The sequence below is a fragment of the Mauremys mutica genome, chromosome 6, assembly GCF_020497125.1.
Source record: "Mauremys mutica isolate MM-2020 ecotype Southern chromosome 6, ASM2049712v1, whole genome shotgun sequence".
NCBI lineage: Eukaryota > Metazoa > Chordata > Testudines > Geoemydidae > Mauremys > Mauremys mutica.
This window is the reverse complement of record NC_059077.1, coordinates 49,515,351-49,532,112: the sequence shown is the minus strand read 5'-3', so window position 1 is coordinate 49,532,112 and position 16,762 is coordinate 49,515,351.

The following is a 16,762-nucleotide window of genomic DNA, read 5'->3' as shown; positions in this document are numbered from 1 at the left end:
TCTTGTTTTTTAATAAATTTTAGTTTACTTAATAAGAATTGGCTGTAGCGTGTCTTTGGGTAAAATCTGAAACATTCATTAACCTGGGAGGTAATGTGTCCAATCCTTTGAGATTGGTAGAACCTTTTCTTTTATATGACGAAAAAAGATTTACAAAAATTTTCATCATATTTGATGTGGGTACCTGGATGGAGGCCTGAGGCTGGATCACTTTAAGGGCACAGTGTTGTTTGGACTTCTGAGTAACTAGAAAGGTAATAAAGAAGCTGTTTTATGCTGGGTTTGTGAATCTAAGTTTTGGAATATCCACCAGCTTTTGGGGGTGTGGCTGCTCCATTTTTTGCAGTTCACCCTAATTGAATGACCATAGCTGGCCCTGACTAGGACCCCGGTCACAGTAAGGCATATGTTTTCAAAGTACATTGGGGTGTTTTAGCTATGTTACTGCTTGTGATGAAACAGCATGGCTTGAGTTACTCTGAAAATGGAAACTTTCAAAAGCACATTGATATAGATATGAATATCCAACAGCAATAGGAAATACCTGTGCCTTTCTCATGCTATGCAAAACTGGTTGAATAATGAAAAAAGTGATACACTGATATTCATAAATAAATGGGCTTAGTTCACTCTGCTGCTATTCATTTAATCATATTATGCATTATCGCTGAATTTTCAAATGATTGTAGGGCTTACAGGAAAATGATTGTGAATCCTGAAAGCGCTGAAATGTTTAGTAAAACAGTATATTATACATTATCTACTGGTTGCTATTCAGCATTCATTATTCTCCTGTTTAAAGTTTCAGTCACCCAACTGGGGAGCAGAAACAATACCAGGTAACTTAGGTTATTAATCACATACCACAAATACTGAATAACAAACAATCAAAGGGACCCTTTAACAGCAATCCGTAAGTTGAATGTTGTTAGTCCAATTTGGCCAATGCCTCTAAATAAAAGACACATTTGTAGAAATCAGATTTGTTTGTGAGCAGTTCGTGAACTGAGATAAAGGTTTACATTTCCAGTTAGTATTATTCAAAACAAATAAATTAACCTGCTCTAGATCTAGGCATTACTTTTATCTAGTTCCAAGCTAAAATTATGCTGCTGCTTTTTTTACTCTCCCCAGTCCTGCAGTACTTTGAATTTTATGTAGCACATTTTGAGTGATAATCTTGATTAAGTCTCACGAGACCCTTCTGAGATACAATATTATTATTTAACATATTTATTAGAGTAGTGCCTAAGAGCCAGCCAAGTATGGGGCCTCATTGTGCTAGGCACTGTCCCTGCCCCTCAAAAGTTTACAGTCTAAATAGAAAGTAGGAAAGTATTGTATATTGCCCCATTGTGCAGCTAAAATAAGGCTTTTCAGCTGTCTAGGTAACTCACTTGAAAAGCTCTGCCCCTTTCTACTGAACAAGGACTTGGCCACAATGATCCATACATCTGTCACCTCCAGACTGGATTACAGTAATTTACTGTATATGAAGCTGAATGTGAAAATATTCCAAAGTCTCCAACCAGTGCAAAATGCAGTTGCCCACTTCCTCCACTATTTAGGCAGCCATGAGCAGATCAGTCCTGTGCGCCGGTCCTTCTAAAGGTTCTCAATCTGCTTCTACTGCCTGTTTAAGGCGTTGGTCATAGTCTTCAAATGGATCAGGGGATCTGGTGTGGAATAAACTTCCAGAGGAAAACAGATGAATCCCAAATCTAATCACATTTAGGAAATGCTGCAAGACCTTCTTATTTGATAATACTTTCCCACCATAATCAGAACAGCATCCACAATATCAATCATCACCTCCCTCATTATATAAAAGCAAAGTACCCAAAGAGAGCTTTCTACAACCCAGACAGGGAGAAGAGCCAAAGATGCTATGGAGTCCACTAGAGACTCTATTGCCGATCTATTTTCCATTGAAGATGCTCCGATACTATGATGATGGGTAGCAGAACAAAACCACAGAGAGAGAGAGCAAGCCATCTAGGCACAAACCTGTAGTGATGACAGTGCACAGCTGCACCACACCAGTGGAGGCATCAGAGTCATTCTGCCTCACAGAAGCACATTGCCTCTGAAAGCTCCCCAGTACACCTGAGAAGCATGCACACTGCTCCACCACTTCACTGGCCTGAGCTATGGCGCCCCCACTCCCACCCCTGAGCACAGGAACAGCAATTGTTACATGCACTGGGCTAGGGCAGGGAAGACCCTTACTCCATCTCCCCACCAAATACCCCCAAATTAGGGTGCAGCACAATCTAGCCCTAAGTGATTTTCCCATAGTCATATCACGCCTGTCAGTACTGGACACATACAGAATTAAAAAATGGTTCTAGCTGATCCCCCTCAGACCACTACAAAGATGGCTGGGTTCAGCTCGGCAAATGCTGAAGTGTGGACACAGATTATGCACATTGCTACACTTCTGCAATACCAGAGAGCTATGGGTAGCACTCAGGACCAGATTCAGCAAAAGATCCGGAATGCAGTCCAGATTCAGCCTTGTAAATGTGGAATGATTCTACTGAAGTCCATAGAGCTTACTCCAGCTTTACACCGGCCCAATTGAGATCAGAATGTGACATTGTCCATGTTGCAAGCTGCGCTCCAGTTTGGGTGTTTCCATGAATGTATGCACGCTTAGGCAGGGCAAAAGTCAGATACTTTTTTATTGAATTTATTATTAAATGCCATATAATCCTCTAAAGGTTTTTGTCGCTCTTTCAGTTTAAGCTGCATGAAATTCATACAAACTCCCATATTGTATAGTTAAAAGAAATCCATTAAAAACTGAGGTTTTTTAATGTACCCTTGGAAAAGTTTCAGGGAATAAAATATCTTTGAGTAATATTTAATGAGAAAACAAAACTACTTGGCAAACGAAGGTCTTTTTAAAAAACAGATTAAAGCTAATAAATTAAGACTCGTCTGTAAGTGAAATGACAGATCCCAGCCAGGATAAGATTTCTGCCAAGAGATATTTAGTTTGTTGTATTAGTAGTTAAAATAATAGTTTAAAGAGTATAATATATGTAATTGCATTTATTTGCTTCAAAATTCAATTACATACAGTACACAAAGCATTTATATAATACATGACTTATCATTGATTATAAAAATTAAAAATGAAATGTTTCCACAATATTAAAAATATAATAAATGCAACTAATGTTAAAAATCAGGTAAAATGGATTTTGGAAGACAATATTTGGAGTGTATTTCTTTTGTTTAAATAAAGTAGGAATTCAGCCTAGAATCCCTAAACCTCTCAGTTTAGAATTTAGGGGGAAAATACATATTAGTAACCCTAGTCCCTATTATTATCATTGTTTTTTATTTGTATTGCTATAGCACCTTGAAGCATTAGTCACAGACCAGGACCCCATTGTGCTACGTGCTGTACAAACTCAGAACAAGACGACAGTCTCTGCCCCAGAGAGCTTACAATCTAAGTATAAGACAGGAGACAACAGATGGATACCGAAAGCAGGGCCACCCAGAGGATTCAGGAGGCCTGGGGTCTTTGGCGGCGGGGGGCCCCTGCTGCCAAATTGCCGTCGAAGACCCAGCACTTTGGCAGCAGGTCCCGGGGCGGAAAGGCCCCCCTGCCCAGGTCTTCGGGGCACTTCGGCGGTGGGTCCCAGAGCGGAAGGACCCTTGCCACGGGTCTTTGGGGCACTTCGGAGGCGGGTCCCAGAGTGGAAGGACCCCCGCTGCAGGTCTTCGGGGCACTTCAGCAGCAGGTCCCGGAGCGGAAGGACCCACCGCCGCTGAATTGCCACCGAAGACCCGGAGCGGAAGAAGCTCCAGGGGCCCAGGCCCCGTGAAAGTTTTCCAGGCCCCCGGAGCGAGTGAAGGACCCTGCCAGAAAAACTCTCATGGGGGCCCTACTTGCCCCACCCCGGGCAGCCCTGACCGAAAGACAGGAGAGTACACGGAAACAGTACTGATTAGCAGGAAAGGCACTGGTCTCAGCACACCAGTGGCTACAATCCTGGTATGGCTAAACAGGTTCTGAGCAATAGAAGGAAGAGGAGCCAGGTATTTTTCTAAATATGACAGATTTATTCAAAAGGCCAAACTCTGATTTCAGTTACACCATTGTAAGTCCTGAGTAATTGCAATGACCTTAACAGGCCAGTTTCTCCTCTCACTTATACCATTTTAATCCCACCCTTGAATTTTGAGGGCCTGATTCTCATTTACACTAAGGCTCCTTTACACTCTAGCAGTAAACATAAATAAGGTGGGTGTGAATTACATTGACACCCACTTTTAAGGTCTATTTACACTGACTGCCAGAGTGTAAAGGTGCCTTAGTGTACATGAGAATCATGCCCTGAGGGAGCTTAGATCTGGAGCAGATTCAGTCTTTATGGCTCTGTTCTGTCTCTATACTAGACACCAGATAACTAGACCTGACCAAAAAATTTCCACTGAAATTGTTTTTCAACAGAAAATTGGGTTTTCTACTAAACTAAATTTTTCATCAAAAATTATGGCTTAACATGAAAAATTGTGAGGTTTTTGTCAAAAAATATAAACTCCCCAAAACTGGAAAGTTTTTGTCTCAGCATTCTGGGTCCTCCAGCTCTTGGATGACTAACGTGTTTGAATGGGGGATTTAATAAAACAAAGCATTCCAGTTACAAGGCCATTCTCAAGTTCTCCCCTGACGCACGCAGTGTCCATGTTGGGTCTCCCTTTGCTCCTCGCAACACGAGAAATCTGTTCTTTTTATGTATGTTAATAAATATTGTGTTCATTATTGTACATGCACCCTAAGAGCACTGATCTCACATCTACTAGTACAACTCGGGAGCAATTCCGTTGCCCTTGATTGAGTTACACTAGTGTAAATACAGGGTAGGTCAGATCAGAACGCTTAGGATGTATGTACAACAAACACAAAAAGATAAATAAATAAAAGAATATAACTGACGCCCAAGCTGTCTGGAGCACAGCAACGGGGGAAGGGCATTGAAGATGTACACTAGGTTCTAATTCTGGAAGCAGCTTCTCTGCTAAATTAAACTGGCTAGCTTAATGCATGCAGTAATGCGCTGGAAATGCTAGAGATTCCCAAAGACTTCTATTAAAATAAAACTGGGTAACAAATAAAAGTAGTTATTTCACAATGCACATGTTCCGTTGTAATTCATATTTAATCTGGAACATTCTCTCCTCATTGCTTCATACTCTGTCTAACACAGTGTTTCTCAAATACAGTCACCAGGGCAAAGATATGAGTTGGGCCTATACAGATTAACAATTTAAAGACCAGCTAGGGCAATGTGGAAAGTTAACATCTTTTTAATATAGAATTCAGAGGGTTCCTTCTCCTACTTTCTGGAAAACAATTATTTTGTTCCATGTGCCACATGGCCCTGAGGGGCCCTATGTATACAGAATCCAAAACTGGAGATAAAACATTATCCTTAGCTTCCTGTTTCATGTATATTTAACAAGGCAGCAGATATAGATCTGGGCTGTCAGATAGCACAAGGAAAGGTCAAGGAATTATTTTAAGTTAAATAGATGTTATACTGAAAATACATTGCATTTGTCAGTAAAGGTCTTAACAAGAATAACTCCAAAGGAGAACTGTCAGGGTGCCCCCAAAGGATCTGGAGAAGGGGGTGAGTAATAAGGTGACAGTTGCAGATGACAAATTTATTTAGGTTAGCGAAGACAAGAGAATACTGTGAAGAATTTCAGAGGAACCTTTCAAAGCTAGGCAGTTCTGCAGCAGACTGGTAGATGAAAGACAAATAGAAAGTGATACACATTGCAAGAAATAACTTGAACTTCTTATAAAATTTACTGGATTCTAAATAAACTAAACCATTCAGGAAAAAGTTCCAGATGTCATTATGGGCAGCTAATGCAAACATCTGTGAGATATATAGTGATGGTCAAACAAAATATTAGGGTGTATGAAGACATTGATGGAAGATATTACAGAAAATATTGTAATGCCACTAGATAAACAAAGCTACACTCTCGCCTACAATACTGTGAAAAGACTTCCGTAAGAAAAGAAATTGCAAAGATTAGGACTGTTTAGTTTAGGGTGGATAGAGATATTACAAAATAGAAAAAAAGATTGAGGAGGACAATCTTATTTACTCTCTCATTAAATAAAAACAAGAGGACAGCCAATGAAATTGAATGACAATAAATTTAAATCTGTGAGAAAAAGAAATATTTTTACATAAAGTACTAGTAAGCCTGTGGAACTCATTGCCACAAGATATTACTGAGACCAAAAGCTTAGTACAATTCAAAATAAGACTGGGTATGTATACAGATAATGAGAACATCCCCATTTGTATTAGAAAGCATAAAAGCTTTAAAAGTGTATAAATCCTCATGATTGAGGGTATAAGCCAACCACTAACCACTTAGTTTAGGGAGAAAAATTCCACGATGGGCAGGTTATTCTATGATTGTCCTTAACAAGGATTCTCTACCTTCTTCTAAAACACGTGGTAGTGCCCACTGTCAGAGATAGGATACTGGTCTAAGGAACAGAACCTCAGCTGGTTTAAATTGTCATAGCTTCATTGAAGTCCTGACCTATGAGAGTACACAAGTTGAGTATCTGCCCCTATATGGTTGCCTGCTCTGATGTGGCAATTCTTATGTGCCTACTTTTAAAACAAAGTTGTCCTTTACATAGAATTATTAACATTATTCCCCTATAATCAATGGGCAGTGTCTGAGGTTGTCCTGTGAGAGGTTGCGCATTGTTAAGGATGTTTGCGTAAGGATGTCTTCACTGTGACTATAAATGTCTAAACCTTCAAGCATTTCTTTTAACTATCTCAGCTGCAGATTTAATGGGACTCTATCTCATACTTTCTAGATATCCTTAAATGACAATTGTCAAAGATTTAAACTGGGGCTATCAAGTGATTAAAAAAATTAGTCATGATTAATCACACAATGAAAAAAATTAATCGCACAATTAATGGCGCTGTTAAACAATAATAGAATACCATTTATTTTAAATATTTTTGGTTGTTTTCTACATTGTCAAATATATTGATTTCAATTACAATACAGAACACAAAGTGTACTCTGCTCACTTTATATTTATTTCTATTACAAATATTTGTGCTATAAAAAACAAGAAATATTTTTCAATTCACCTCACACAAATACTGAAATGCAATCTTTTTATCATGAAAGTTGAACTTACAAATGTAGAATTATGTACAAAAAAACCTGTATTCAAAAATAAAATGATGTAAAACTTTAGCGCCTAAAAGTCCATTCAGTCCTATTTCATGTTCAGCAGTCACTCAGACAAACAAGTTTGTTTATATTTGCAGGAGATAATGCTGCCCACTTCTTGTTTACAATGTCACCTGAAAGTGAGAACAAGCATTCACATGGCACTGTTGTAGACGACCTCACAAGATATTTACGTGCCGGATGAGCTAAAGATTCATATGTCCCTTTATGCTTCAACCACCATTCCAAAGGACATGCATCCATGCTAATGAGGGGTTCTGCTCAATAATGATCCAAAGCAGTGCAGACCTACATATCTGAATCAGATGCCACCAGCAGAAAACTGATTTTCTTTTTTGGTGGTTCAGGTTCTATAGTTTCCAAATCGGAGTGTTGCTCTTTTAAGACTTCTGAAAGCATGCTCCATACTTCGTCCTGCTCAGTAGCTATGTTTAGAAATCTCACTTTGGTACCTTCTTTGCGTTTTGTCAAATCTGCAGTGAAAGTGTTCTTAAAACGAACAACATGGTCTGGGTCATCATCTGAGACTAGTATAACATGAAATATATGGCAGAATACAGGTAAAACAGACCAGGAGACATACCATTCTCCCCCGAGGAGTTCAGTCACAAATTTAATTAACACATTATTTTTTTAACGAGCATAATCAGCATGGAAGCATGTCCTCTGGAATGGTGGCCAAAGCATGAAGGAGCACACAAATGTTTAGCATATCTGGCATGTAAATACCTTGCAATGCCGGCTACGAAAGTGCCATGCAAACGCCTGGTCTCACTTTCAGGTGACATTGTAAATAAGAAGCCAGCAGCATTAACTTCCATAAATGTAAACAAACTTGTTTGTCTTAGTGATTGTTTTTGAGTGAAGTTATGCAACAAAAAAAAATCTACATTTGTCATTGCACTTTCATGATAAAGAGATTGCATTACAGTACTTGTATGAGGTGAATTGAAAAATACTATTTCTTTTGTTTATTAATTTTACAGTGCAAATATTTGTAATAAAAATAATAACATAAAGTGAGCACTGTAGACTTTGTATTCTGCTCTGATGTGGCAGAATCAGTATATTTGAAAATGATGAAAAACATCCAAAATATTTAATAGATTTCAATTGGTATTATATTGTTTAATAGTGCAATTAAAACTGCAATTAATCACAATTAATACTTTTAAACATGATTAATTTTTTTTAGTTACTTCAATTAATCGACAGCCCTAATTTGAATCCTTTATGTCTTTTAACTCTAACATTCTTGCACTGCAGTTTGTTGAAGTGCTGGCTCATTTAGCCAGCTCTAACTACAGGGTTAACAAACTTTTCATCTGGTGGGAAAGATAGGGTAAAATTAATGTGATCCAAATGGGCGTACTTCCTAGTATTCTCCAGCTAAGACCCTCTGATTCAGCCAAGCTGTGCTCCACATAACTCAGGGAGGGGGGTGTGTACAACGCTGATTGTAAGCTATCTTTGATGCTCCCCTGATCATGGGATCTTCCAGATGCCTGGCTTGTTTCCAGAGTGAGTCAGAGCAGCCTCTGAGACACAGTTTGGTCCCTACTTCTCCTTTGCTCTGGGATGAAAGTAAGCTGTTCCACCCCTAAAAATGGCATTGCTTGCCCTTCAGCAATGACTAAACTATGCTGCATATCCCATCAGGGGACCGGAGGGCAGAGTCTTGACTCCCTCCACTCCCTGCTTGTGCCTGCTCACTCACTCCTGACCTATGCAGGACAGGTAGAGAGGCCCCATGGCAGCTGCTCTCTTCCCTCAACACAACCTGGATATTCAGATAGCCCATTCAAGTTAGCAAGGAGCATCTTCCCCTGCACATTTCTCTGAAGGTTCTTGCTCCAAGAATTAACAGCTCTAGCACACACAGCACAGAAGCCCATGGAGGCCAGTCACACCTATCTCCACTTTCAAAATAAGATGGGTGGAGTTTTTTAAGTATTGTAATTCTGTGTCCCTACTCATGAAGCTAAAGATTACAGCTCCCAGTCAGCAGGCACATTTAAGCACATCCCTAATTTAAAGCATGTGAGTAGTCCATTGACTTAAATGGGACTTCTTATTTACTCAAAAGCTAGGCATATACTTAAGTATCTTACTGAATCAGGACCTATTTCGTTATCATTGTCAAGGAAGATACTGCATACGTGTAACAAGTTAAAACAAACCTGATTTTAATATTATAACCTGATGTCATAGTATTTAAGATTCTTTATGTAGATATTCTGTATTAATTTGAGCCAAATGAATAATTCATAGTTGATAATATTTTGATCAAGCTAGCCTCTTTTTGTGTTAATAAATTAGCAGCTGAGAATATTTTGAACATGTGTCACGTATCATATTTATTCACGAAATAACTTCTTCAAATATTATTGGTCTGAAGGCTGTTTGCTAGCAATTTGTTATGAATATTAGAAAAATCAGTCTTTGAAATTTGCACCGTATTTATTTTTACCGGACACATACATCACATGATTACTTATTATCTGATTGGATAAAAAGTAATGTAAAAGATCAGGTTTCTGGGTTCAATACAACTACAAATAGTCTTTACAAATTCTGTTTCAATAACTATCCCTGCTACTAAATTCATTCACTAGAATATTCACACAAAAGGGTGCAAACACATTCCAAGCAAATTCAGTTTTCTGCTTGAGTAAATATTCAGGGGAAAGTTTTGAGGTATTCACCTAGCTGTTATTAAGCTGTCACCAAGTAACCTCCCATTGGGAACTGCTTCCTTTACATACTAATGCAGTTCAACAAAAAGTGTAACTTCATCATTTGCATGTTAATGGAACTTTATGCATGACGATTGTTTATTCAGCATGCCAGAAATATTAAAAGGGAGGTGTTAACAGAAACCTTTAGCCAGAATAGGAGGGGGTTAATTAGGACATATGGAAAAGGATTTGAGTAGCAAGAGACATTAGAATTAACTCTTTCTATTTCTCCAGCTGTACCAGGACAAAGGGAGGGATAATTCCTTTGAGGTACGCATGGGGCTTTTCTGCAGTAGGATTTGGGGACAAAAATTTCCCATTGCTGCTAACAATGGCATAGCTCCACCAGCGGTTGCAGGAGTTGGAGTTTTAATGTTGAAGATGGCTTCATGAAGCCATCAGCATTTTTAACAATCTAATTCTTCCCAGAAACTAAACAACACAATGCTAAAAAGCACTGGCTGACTCCTGAGTCTTGCTTCCATTAGGGTTTGCACTATTGCCAATACTGATTGAACTGGACCTGTGTTAGCAGCAGCAGGAAATGTTTGGCAAAATCCTCATGTAGGCAATGCCAAATACCTCTGCATAGTCCCTGAGTCTGCAAATTTTACACACATGTTTAACTTTAAGCATGTGACTAGTCCCATTGATTTCTGTGGGACTAGTCACATGCATAAAACTAATCACATGCGTATTTGCAGAATCTGAACTCTGCATTTGGAAAGGTATTAATTATAATCAGATGCCAACAGATGGTTGGTAACAGGACAATAAGGAAAATGTCAGTTTGGTTTCAAAAAGAGGGAAAGTTTGAACCTAGCATTAGTGTGCATAGTACTTTGTATCACATTTGCATTCAGTCCTATAATTTGATTGGTATTTTCTGTTGTCCAAGAACAGAAAGACACATTGAGGGAGCAGCTTTCAATCAGTTAACTTTGTTTTTTTTAAAAACTATTCTCCTGTGTAACTAAAAATATCCTATTGACTTCAGTGGGGCCAGGATTTCACCCTAAGGGTATGGCTACACTTACGGTTTGCAGCGCTGGTCATCCAGCTGTGTAGGAGCAGCGCTGGTGTGTGGCCACACTCACAGCTACCAGCGCTGGTGTGTGGCTACATTTGCAGCATTAGCAGTGCTGTTGGGAGTGATGCATTATGGGCAGCTATCCCAGCATTCAAGTGGCCGCAACATGCTTTTCAAAAGAGGGGGGTGGAGTGGGGTCTAGTGTGACAGGGAGCGGGGGGAGAGAGAGAGAGTGGATTTTTGGAGCCAACACTGTGTGTTTAGCTTCCTGCCTTGAAAAATCAGAACATGTTTCCAACCCCTTAGTCTTAACTCTTAATTGCAAACAGCCTGCAGCCAACACGACTCCCCGCTGTTTCATTCACTCCCTGCCTGCAATCTCATTTGATTGTTTACAGCCAGGTATAGATGATCACAGCAAACAGGAGCTCTGTTTGTTTTTTAGATAAGCAGCAGCGGCAACGGCAATGGAGCTCCGCGCGGAGCTCATTCACAACAAAACAAAGAGAGGCTGCATAACAAAACAAAGAGAGTAATTTAGTTAAAAGCATTCTGGGATACATCCTTATACCCTGGAGGCCAATCACAGCGCTGGTGTGTGGCCACACTTGATGACCAGTGCTGCAGCACCAGCGCTGGAATCCTTATTCCCCATGCTGAGTTGCAGCTGGAAGTGCCCTGCAGGTGTGGCCACTTACGAATTGCAGCGCTGGTGGAGGCTTTCCAGCGCTGCAAATCGCCAGTGTAGCCATACCCTAAGTTTGCCAAAAGACAGATGTTTTTCTAGTTTCTGTGTCAATGCATTTAGATGGAGATTTACAAAGAGCAGCTATGTGTCCAACTCCCATTGAAAGTTTCTGGAATTTGGGTGTCTAACCTGCCCTTTGTGCATTTGAACATATCTTCTTAATTTGTAATGAAATGTTGTTTTCTTTATTCTGTGAAATGCCAATAAATATTTGTTTTGTTTAGTCTAAGCTAAATTGGGTTGGACTGTTTGGTTTGAGCCTGGAGCTTTGTGTACTACTTTCAGAGGCAATGCATCTTTTCCGGTGCGGGAGGTAAAGAAAGGTGAAAGTGACAGTCTGTGAATGGGAAAATAGCATTGAGAAGCCTGCTGTCTTCCTTCAGAACTGAGCCACAAAAGGTGATGAGTGTAACAGTGTAAGAACTGGAGGGTCAGCTTAAGAGCACAAGACACCATCACAAGCAGCTCTGCAGTAGTTCCCAGTGTAGAAATAGTTGCCACATCATCTGAGCAGCCTCTTCAGAAAATTGAAAGAGCTTGCAGTGCCAAAATGAACTGCTGTTACGAATGGATTGAGCAATCTAACTCAAGATTCCTCATACTAAATCACTCAGTTCCATCTCTCAGTAGTACAGATTTGTATTACTGTGTAGAATGTATTATGGAGCAGATTCTTTGGGACTATAATTATTATGGACCAGAGTCTGATCTAATTGGTATTGGTGTAACTCCACTGGTGGCAATGAACCTGATATTGTGGTACATCTCACCATTATATTCAGAGCACAGAAAACCAATGACTATATAGTGGAAAAGAAAAATCTGTCAACTGCTGAAAATTGTCTTTGTTGTGTGGTGCTTAACAAGAAAGACACAGAACCAGGAACACTCTAACGGCATAAAGCTAAGTTAAATACCATTCCCACATACACCTTACCACCTGTGCAAAAACAAACCCCAGCCTGACTCTCTTGTATAGTAGTATCTACTACTTTCTATTTACATGACCTAACTACTTCACAGAAACCAGAAGTACCAGTCTTTTCAGAACACCTTCTGTTCTGATTTGAATGAAAGATGTTTGTCATGTGCTTCTCATGATAGTGAATGCCTCAACATATTACAGAGAGCAGTACAAAGGAAGCATTTTTCCTGAGACTGAAGCATTGGTAAATTTGCTGCCATTCTTTCCTCACTAAGGGCACACATTTCTTTTTGATGTAAGAGCATAACGCCAACAGGGGTGAACCTGGTTCAAAACTTCTGCAAGACTGAAGCATGTGAGTACTTGAACATCAAGAATTATGGCAGCATTTGTGGAGAGTTCATAACTTTAGACTATATGATTTATTGACATAGAGGTTGCTTGCCATGATACAGGCCAGTTGTGTTCATGATAGATGGAGGTCAATGGAAGGGAGTGGAGTGGGTCCTGTCATATATCCTTCATCAAGTTTTCATTTGTCTGTAACTTGGGACTGTGCTAGCCAATGGGGAAAAGGGTCTCATCTGAATGTTTATTTTCCCAGCCTGAAGGGCTCTGTTAATTAAATGTGTATGCATTTGATACATGAAAAGGAGAAATTGCATGCTAGGAATTGGTTACTCAAATAACTGGCCTTTATTGCAAGTCAAGTTTCCTAATGAAAACTAAGAACCTTGTAAGTTAAACAAGACTCAACTATTAGTCAGAAAGCTTTTGTAGCAATTTGAATAGCCACAAAGAAAATTCTTTGAAAACAGAATATACATGGCAAATAGCATCCAGAGTACAGTATCTCTTTAATACTGCATCATTCCATGACTCAGCCTGCACACATTGTTAATCCATGCAAAAGAAATTATTGTTCCTGGGAGAATTCTGTGCCACTGCACATGCACAGAATTCATATCTCCTGCAGATTTTTTTTCTCTGCAAAATATAGATTTTGCTGGAGAGGCACTGCAGTTACACCTTTCACCCACCAGGGGCTATTGTGGCACCAGAAGAGAGGGCAACCAGCTGGCAGAGAGGGAGAGAGAGAAGCTGAATTCCTCACAGTGGGGCCAGGTGAGGAAGCACAGGACAGAGCGGGGCACATGGGGCTGCTGGGGGAAGGTCACAGACTGGGGTTCAGAAGGGCTAGTGGGGGGACAGACTGGGGTATGGGCTCAGGAGCTAGTGGGGTGACAGTATTGAGCCAGGGACTGAATGGGAGTGGGGCTGCATGACCCACATGGGGACAGGAGGTAGGGGGCGCAGGGATACATGGGGATGGGGAAAGATGTGGGAGAATGGGACTGAATGGGAGAGGCTAGGGGTACAGCCAGGGTCTGCATGGGGGAGGCCTCACACCCAACAACCCTCTAGGTTCATTCCCAGGCTCCTTCCCTCTCCCGCAGCTCCTCTGTTACCCCTGACTCCCCCATAAACTGCATCCCACACACTAGTTACTGGCTGAGAGTAACTGATCTATTTGCTCTGCAATCCCACTGTAACAAATTTGCAGCCGCCATGGTCACTGCAGCTAAACGACATGTAACATTGAGACTAGAACCTAAGATCCTCTATTCACAAAACACACTTCTTTCCCACAAGAGCTAAAAGAAATTTTCTTTCACAGTTATTTGCCTGGAACACACTAGCAAAAATGTTATCAAGCATAAACCACTACCTCCCAGCTCCCTAAAGAATAAGGCATTAAATTAAACAATCTTACAAAGCCAAAATTTCCCCTTCTAATGAATATTAATCATGAATGGACTGTAAGCAATTAAAACCCATGGTAAGAATCTCCATATGTTCTCAACATTCTTAGGGGAGCCAGCCTCTTACTCTATAGGCAGCCTTTTCAAGTGGTTAACCACATCAAGGGCACAGATCTATTCAGCTATTGATAGAATCGATCTTTTCTCCCAGGCATGTATAATACAATTCTTAGCTACAGATAAGGTGACTCCAGTATATTTAACTTTATGTTGCCTAAGCCAATCTTAGAGAGACCATGAATAATGCAATCCTGTGGATGAAGAAAACCTTGTATATCCACAATGGGTTCAGCCAGAACTTTGGACCAATCGGTAGTTCTAAACAACCTTTATATAGTTGCCAATCTTCGTTTTATATTTAACAGATTTATTGCTGGTTTTTGTAACGATCTTTCAGCACGAAAAGCACAACTCCCTCCTACTTAAACTAAAGGAGTTTTTCTGTTAGCTATCAGTGAGTAGCAGGTTTTTATCCTAGCTGCGGCCAGCCACAAGATCACATGCACTCAAGTCAATGACATTTGCATCAGTTATATGCATCCTTTCTGGGAGCAAAGATACCCGGTGAAAAAGGTCAATCAATGTCTAATATTTATCAATATGGCTTTTTGTATGATCATGTATTTTAGTCCAAAATGTTGAGGACCCATTAAAAGAGGTTCCTTCACCCCAGCAAAACCCTCCAGTGCAGAGCTAAGTCACTCACAACCCAAATATGCTTCACAGTTCCTTGAAAGGAGAACTTATCTTTCTGTGCTCTCAGATTGCCAAGTTGAGCAATATAGCAAGAGTTTTCCTTTAAGGGTTCAAAAGAAACCTATACATAATTATTAATTATATTATTATTATTATTATTTTATTATTTCTATTGCATTAGTGTCTGAGGACCCAAGCTAGGGCTCAGAGCTCCACTGTACAAAGACAGTCTATGCCCCAGCAAGCTCAAAATCCAAAAACAAAGCTATTCAGAGTGAAAGATAATATTCCACCTATTATTTGTATAAAACTAGAATGTGTGAAAAAGCACTTAAGACCTGTAACAATGATTACAAAATTGCATAAATTTTACAACTGGACATACTGTATTCTACAGAAGCTTAATGGAAAGTCCCATGAGAATTAATTCTAAAAGCTGCTGAAAATCACAGCAAGTTTTGGATTTAAAAAAGAATATTAAAACTCCATGTGTCATCTTGATGCTTTGTGAAATGCACTGGGTCTGATACTTTTACTTAAGTTGGTATAAATTCAGAGTATGTCTGTTGAAGTTGCACTGGTATAAAATGGTGAGAGAAGAATTGTTACAGTTGTGCTCTAACTTCATGGTTTCACTTCACTTTTCACTGTGTAATTAGATAAACTGTTGTAATATTAAAGCAGAAATTCCTGTGTATAAATAGAACTTCTTAACTGTTACTGCACCTAAATAGGGCCTGATCCTTATTTGACAGAAATCAAGAAAAAATAAGACACAGCTCTGACATATGCGTCCAGTTTTCTCAGAACTATTAAACAGAAAATATTGCTCTGTCTTTAACCATTTCATATTTACTCCATTGTATTCAGTGTTAGAGATAGGTCATTTAAAATATTTATATGGTAATGACTGTGCAAAGAAGAACCCTTTAAGCCATAATCTTGTGTTAATTATAATTCATAGAGAAACAAGAAATGATATTTAAATGCACAGTATATTTCAGACTCAGTCTACAAGTAAACTGTGGCCCCCACAATAACTGACTCTCAACTAAGCAGTCGCCAAAACGCGTTTACCTTTACTACCTTTGCTACTATTTATGTGAATTACCAGATCACCCTAAAATGAAGGCTCATTTGTATTGCATGCAATGAACATCTGAACTGTGCTCTACTAGACAGATAATCTCAACTTTGATATGCAGTAGGCTTAGAGATTGCTTGTACTGGTATACTTACAAATCCATCCTTATTTATATTATGAAAAGTAGAAATACTGCTGAAGAATCCACCTTGTTCCTCTGTGATAGGTTTTTCTTTGTTTGAACAACCCAGAAGAGTGTGTTATCATGTAAAATCACTAGAGTTTTGGTCAAAATCACTAATGTTTGAAGGTTCATGATCCTGTTGGCCTTATTTTTAGAGAAGCTGAGCACCCAACTCTTGCACTGATTTCCATGGAAGCTGGGGGTACTCATCATCACCTCTGAAAATTGGGCCATGTATGACTTCATTCTTTAAATCATG